A 6906-nucleotide genomic window follows, 5' to 3' on the forward strand; every position below is an offset into this window, starting at 1 on the left:
GTGGCGTACCACAAGGCGGAGTCTTGAGCCCCACTCTATTTAACCTCGTGCTCAACGACCTGGTTCATACCCTTCCGCAATCCGTCCATGTGTCGATCTATGCAGACGATATATGCATTTGGTCATCAGGAGCGACGCTTCCCCAGGTGCGCGCCAGACTTCAAAAAGCGGCCACACTAACATCAGGTTAACTTCGAGCGCGAGATCTGGAGCTGTCCTCCGAGAAGTGCTCTATAGTCGCTTTCACGCGCAAAGCAATGAAACCGTACGTTATCAGAATTAATGGACAGCTGATTGCCCAGGAGAAGACGCACCACTTGGAGACCCCATATCTCCTGCCTAAAAAGGAAATTAGTCATGATAACCCACGTGCTCAGATTTCTTGCGGGAAAGTCATGGGGTGCGTCTGTGAGTGCGATGCTCCAGCAGAAGTGATAATCGGGCGAGTTGGTACGAATTCATAGTAAAATATTTTTGCGCGCACACTTGACAAGGGCGCAGTGAAGGGGGACACACGAGCGCTCGTGTGTCCCCCTCCACTGTGTCCTTGTCAATTGTGCGCGCAAAAATATTTTAGCAATGCTCCAATGCTATAACGCACTGTTCCTCGGTCTCCTGCACTATAGCTTACTTGTACTGGGTGGGACCGGTAAGACCAACCTCCGTGCCCTCCAGTCTGTACAAGCTCAAGCTCTGTGAATTTGCCTTGGTCTTCCCAGATGTGCATCCACGGCAGCAAAAATAGCCATCGCGCATGACCACCCCATCAATACGTATCTTCAAGTCGACGCTTTAAGGATGCATATCAGGCACTTCGCCCGACTTTTATCGCATCATCTCGCCTCCCTTCCTGCCGCTCGAACTCGTTCCTCGTTCAGCGTTTAGCAAGATTATTGCCGCCAACCTTGGAACTTTACCGTCAAACTTCACGCCTGCAGCACGACCATCTCTACCGCTGTGGTGCCTCCATCCACTCCAGGCTGTTCTTGTACTTCCCGGTCTCAAAAAGAAAACGGAGATGTCAACTTTCCGCCTCAAACAAACCGTGCTTTCAGTGCTACATGACAAGCACAGAGTACGCATCCACGTTTACACGGACGGTTCTGTCTCCTCTAAAAGTTCAGCTGGAGCAGTGGTGATTCCCGCAGAGTGTGTCACCCTGAAGTTCATGACATCTAACATTACATCATCAACGGCTGTAGAACTCGCAGCTATCCTTTATTGTTCAGAAATCATCACATTCGTGGTCCATCTGATGTGACTCAAAGGCAGCTCTCCAGTGTCTGATGTCCCCTTTCAACCACGAACCAAATGTGCAACTAGTCGCACACATCCGACTACTCCACCATCACGCAATCAACAAAGGACACAACATCACCTACCAGTGGATACCAGGTCACTGCGGAATTTCGGGAACTGACAGTGTGGATGACGCTGCCCGGTCGGCCCATGATGGTGCCCAGATTATACCCATACCGCTGTCAAGAACAGATACAGCCGCAAGTCTTCGCTCCCTCGCCCGTGAGCTTACGCAGAATCTGTCGAACACCAGTGAAATCAGGAACGCACGTCTCCACAGATTGGATCCACGTCTGCAGCTCCGCCTACCTCCAGGGTTACAACGAGCGGAAGCAACACTTATGTGCCGCCTGTGGCTCGGCGTGGCATTCAAGAACTCCTATTCATTCCGCATTGGAATGGCCGACCGCCCTGCTTTTGCGACACCTGCGGCTGTGGGGAGACGATTGAGCACCTCATTTGTGACTGTCCCTGTTACAAAGTGCCAAGAAAATGCTCGTGACCGTGCTCGAAAAAGTGGACGATCGCCCCTTTACAGAGGAAAAAGCTCCAGGACACTGGTCCAGACGGGCTTCGGCACTCAAGGCCTTAAGGGCTTTGCTAAAGTTTTTAAGGACATGCGAATTGTGCGACCGCCTTTGAATGTTGTAGCGCGTAGTTTCGCGTTACTGTGTGAATTTCCTAGTTTCCATTTTTTTTTCCTCTTCTTCTTTCTCCTTTTATTCCCTTTACCCCTCTCCCCGGCACAGGGTAGCCAGCCGATACTTACACTGGCTAACCTCCCTGTCTTTCCTCGCCTTTGTCTCCTCCTCCTCCTTGTACACTGTAAAGTAATTTACAACCTTAAATGTGAAAAAGGGTACAAATGTGTCTATAACTCACACCCATAGGGTGTCAGTTATGGACACATTTACACCCTTTTTCACTTTTAAGGGTGTAAATTATTTTACAGTGCATTGAAGGAAGGGTAGAAGGAAAAGAAAAGTAAGGACACTGGACAACGACGGGGATGCGTGAACCGGCTAAGCACATGTCGGGCGGTCTACAAACATAACGTGCCCCTTCTAAAGCCATTACTCTTAAATGATCATGTAAGACATCGATAGCCTGAAGCCTAGAGTTCGTATTCACAAAAACGTTCTTACGCTAGAACTGTTCGTAAGAGGAGGTGCCAGCCAATCAATATGTTCGAAATACCTTTAGCGAAGGTGGGTGGGCAATAGCAAACACCACTTACAGAAAAAAAAGAAGCATTGTGAATGCGATAGATTTGGTGACTCATCGGCTTTTGTGAGGACCCAATTCGAGAAACCTAGAAGACTCTACAGGTCCCTATCTTCCAAGCATTAGTGCTGGTTAAGACGAGGTGCTGGTTGGGTGAAATGCTGTTAACTAGAATCCTCCAAACTGATAGCTTGGAAATTGATACCTGGGCGGCCACGTCCCTCAAGCTAGCATGAGGGTTTGCGGCCATAAATGCTAGAACATCCGTGCGTAGGCTAGGACTCAAAGATGGAGTCTTCCTCCGCTATTTCTTGAAGCTGCTGGTTTGTCTCAGGTTTTCATAAGTTATGATGATAGTCGATGCATTTGGTCTGACACCACACTTCCATAACTGATATGTATTTGTGGCCGTCCTCTTGTTGCCATTTGCAGCTCCCAAAGCAAGGATCATTTTTACCTTCTGCTCATTAGAGAGACATTGCTATTGGGACGAAACAAAATGCACTTTTAAACCTTTGCTCTGACATCGTCAATTCGCTTTTGTGGTGATAGGTATTGTGGCAAAAAAGAAAGAAAAATACCATCCGTGCACTTTATCTACACTAAGACAACAGCTATAACGCCTTGTTTTCAAGTAACACCGAATGCGACATGTTACGTAAGACGAGGCGCGGCAGATAAGGAACTAGCTTCATCACGATGTTTTTCTTTATTTCCTTTATTTCGTTCTCGCTAACTCGGAAGGAGCCTATTCGAAGGCGCTGCTTTATGATGCGGGTAGGAGTGCACTGACGTGGTACTTTCCATATTTCACTGAATTTATTTATCAGTTGAAAAAAAAACTTGTACCCAATTAGTACATCGCTGAAAATACCGCAGTTAGATGTCCTTTGGCTGTTCCTACAACTGTCTCACTGATACTTCATTAATTAGGATAGTGCGTCTCGAGTTAGATAATTAATTACAATTATCTAATTAAATATCACTAACGAAATAATTACTTGCAGCTACTCCACTGTACTGGAAACAATATGCACTAGGTATCCTCCGAGTAACGCATTGCTCTTTTTTAATATCTTGGCGCATGATAGTAAATTTGGAAATCCTGTATATTTTTATGACCTCTGCATGCATGTGATGATGTTTCCATCACTAATTCGCGGGATCGAATCCCGGCCATGGCGGCCGCATTCCGATGGGGACGAAATGCGAAAACACCCGTGTATTTAGATTTAGGTGCACGTTAAAGAACCCCAGGTGGTCTAAATTTCAGCAGTCCTCCACTACGGCGTGCTTCATAATCAGAAAGTTGTTTTTGCACAGAAAACCCCATAATTTAATTTTAATTTATTTGCCATCACTAATGAAAGTTGTAAATTATTAGACGTGTTTTTTTTTTTCATGAGTCTTTAGTATTGCTTATTGAAAAGAGCAACAATACTACGACACATATAATTCACGTGCGTGCTTCACATACCGTTGATAAAAGACTCTGCTGAAGGGGTCACCAAAGTCTACAAGTTTTTTTCGGGGTCAAAAACGTACGCAAAGCAATTTGAAGCGAGGTGAACATACAACAACATATTCATTCTCTGGGCTTAGGCTATCCATACCCTTAAATATTATTGTTAATTGGCTGGCTCATTCTCTTTCAAAAATACAATAAATATTATGGTGTGCATATATTTAAATATATTGTATATGTGCATGCTGTTTACTGTGAAAGCTTAAGACAACGTTGAAGGGAGAAAATATATATGAAGCAGCCGCTGCTCAGGCTTTTAATGCGCTTGTCCTCCTATTGTCTGGATTTGCTGAAATAATTCCAATGTATGAATTAAAAGCGGTGAACGTTCGCGCCAACAATGATGCAGTAAGCTATTAGCCACAATAAAATTTTAAGTGAAAAGGTTTAGGCAACTCGAAAGAAACTTCAGATGATGTGGATGACAAAACTGTGGCAATGACAGTGTATGGGGGGGGGGGGGGGGGCGAGGGGGTGGCTCTGCTCCGGAAATCTCCGGAGGGGGCTCGGTCCCCGGAGCCCCTCCCCCCATAGTCGGCGCCTATAAAACACAATATAACATTCGATTTTTTTTTTTAGGTAATTGCAGCACCGAAGGTACAATTTTTCGACGTTGTTGTTAGCTGGCCAGGATCCGTGTACGACAGTCGATTATTTGACAACAGCGTGCGCGCGTTCTTTACAAGGCCAAACGAGTGACTGGGCTCCTACTTGGCGATGCTGGCTATGCATGCCTTTCCTGATGACCGCGCTGGTTGAATCCGGACGACCGAATTAACAGCCCGAGAGCCGGTCAGCACCGCTGTATAAACCAAACGGTCTCTGACTTCCACAGTGATACTTATGTAATTACGCACACTTCGTTGTGTTTGCCGTTTTAGTTAGAGTAAACCTGATACATAATTAAGTTTTGTGATGTCATTGTGCAAAATTTGGCTTTGTATCAATACCTTCATGTATTTGATGCAGTCATTTTTTTCTGCACTCTGTATAACCCACATCACAATACAATTTATTAGCTGCAAGAGCTTTCTTTGACGATTGGCCTGCTTATGATCCCAAGCTATAACGTTCGTCTCCAAGTAGCTAGCATAAGTGCAAACTACGACATTGCTTGGCACAGGTATCAAGCGGCTCACATCCGCACCCGGAACACTGTGGAGAGGACTTTAGTGTGCGAAAGCGTCGCTGCCCGTGTTTAGGCATGGGACTTCAAGTCTTGGCGGAGCGTTCTGCCTACAGCCTGAGCTGCCCTGCATACCCTGACAGTCGTGAGGCAGGACCTGGAACCTCCATCTGCGGTGATCCTACAAAACTTAAGGCCGCAGCAGCTTGATGTGGCGAGTAGAACCGACACACTGCATGGATCGCAATGCCGAATGCGGCTTATCGCTCGAGCATTTCACTAAGCGGCATCAAAGGTGAATTTACACCTTGTTCCATCTAGATTGCAAATAAATGAGTACAGCTTGTGGACTGCGATTATGTACAACTAAGAGAAGCAGGAGCGTCATCGAAGTTCATGCACAATTACTGCTCTGGACGCTCACCTAGTATTTCCTTGGCATACATATTTTTGTACATTTTGTGTCTATCATTGCTGTGAAGTATAATCAAATATTTCTTTTTCTGCCTGATATCCTTCTGCAAGTTGCTGCTTCGCCTCTAATTCAAGAAGCATCATTTGACGCTCCATGTCATCGCGCCACTTTTGCTGCTCCAGCGGCTGTTCCCGCAACCTGACTTCAAATCTGTGTAGCTCCTGCTTCCGCTGCTCGTCCATCATGTGACGTTGTCGTTGCTGAAACAGCTGTTGCCGACACAAGCGCATCCCTACAAAATGCAGTTTGCGCTCCTCATCTTTCTGAAGCGCCTGCAGTCGGGCAACTCCTTCTGGTGCGAGTTCCCGCTCTGATACTGCTATGCAGCGGCCTCGCGCTGGGCCGCTATCTTGTGCACGTTCGAAAAGCCGACGTTCGATTTCGCCTCACGCGAATGCACTAGATTTGCCTAGGCCGCGATATCGGCGCAGCCTGGACAATCGCGCGAGGCGAAATCGAACGTCGGCTTTTGGGACGTGTACAAAGTAGCGGCCCCTGGCTGCCTCTGGTCTCAATTGCTGAAGTGTGTCAATGCCATCTGAACCTTCTGAAGTTTCTTCTCAAGCAGGCGTTGGTACTGTCCGTGACGTGTCCCTTTCTTGAGATGATGTTGCTGGCGCAGATAGCTCAGGTATAAAGGTGCTTGCAAAGGTGTCGGCCGTGGACGGCAGCACGATACGGGGACTTGCCAGCACAGTAACTTCCCTAGAGCGGCAATGGTGCCACAACTGGAATACCTGCACACATAGAATAAACAATCGCATTAGCGACTAAAAATACACTACACTTGAAAACTCATATTTCAAGCAATGTCGCTTCCACTGTTAGAACTTCTTACGAGTACAAATACACATACAACGACGCACATTATTAAGACATCACCAAAAGATCAGTCACACACGGAAATTGAAGGAGCTAGTGACTGCAAACTGCAAGCCAGGCCAGCAAGTAAAAAAGCAAGCAGCTTATTCGTATGGTGTCTGCTGAGTGTGTTAGTCACAGAAATAAATATGAAAAGCGTGTTTCAGCCTAAACTCAGTGCTAAGGTAACAGCAGGCCATAAAGGTTTACTACCCGATAGTGGCACCTGAGTAGCCTGTAATTTGAAATAACAGTCGCTATAACTTTTATTTATTTTATTTTATTTATATATACTGCGATCTTTTACAAGATCTTAGCAGGGTGGGAACATACAAGTACATTCATACAAACATTTCAAGCAATCATGCCGACGCTTGAATTCAACATGGCGAAAGG

The sequence above is a fragment of the Dermacentor andersoni genome, chromosome 2 (genome assembly GCF_023375885.2).
Source record: "Dermacentor andersoni chromosome 2, qqDerAnde1_hic_scaffold, whole genome shotgun sequence".
NCBI lineage: Eukaryota > Metazoa > Arthropoda > Arachnida > Ixodida > Ixodidae > Dermacentor > Dermacentor andersoni.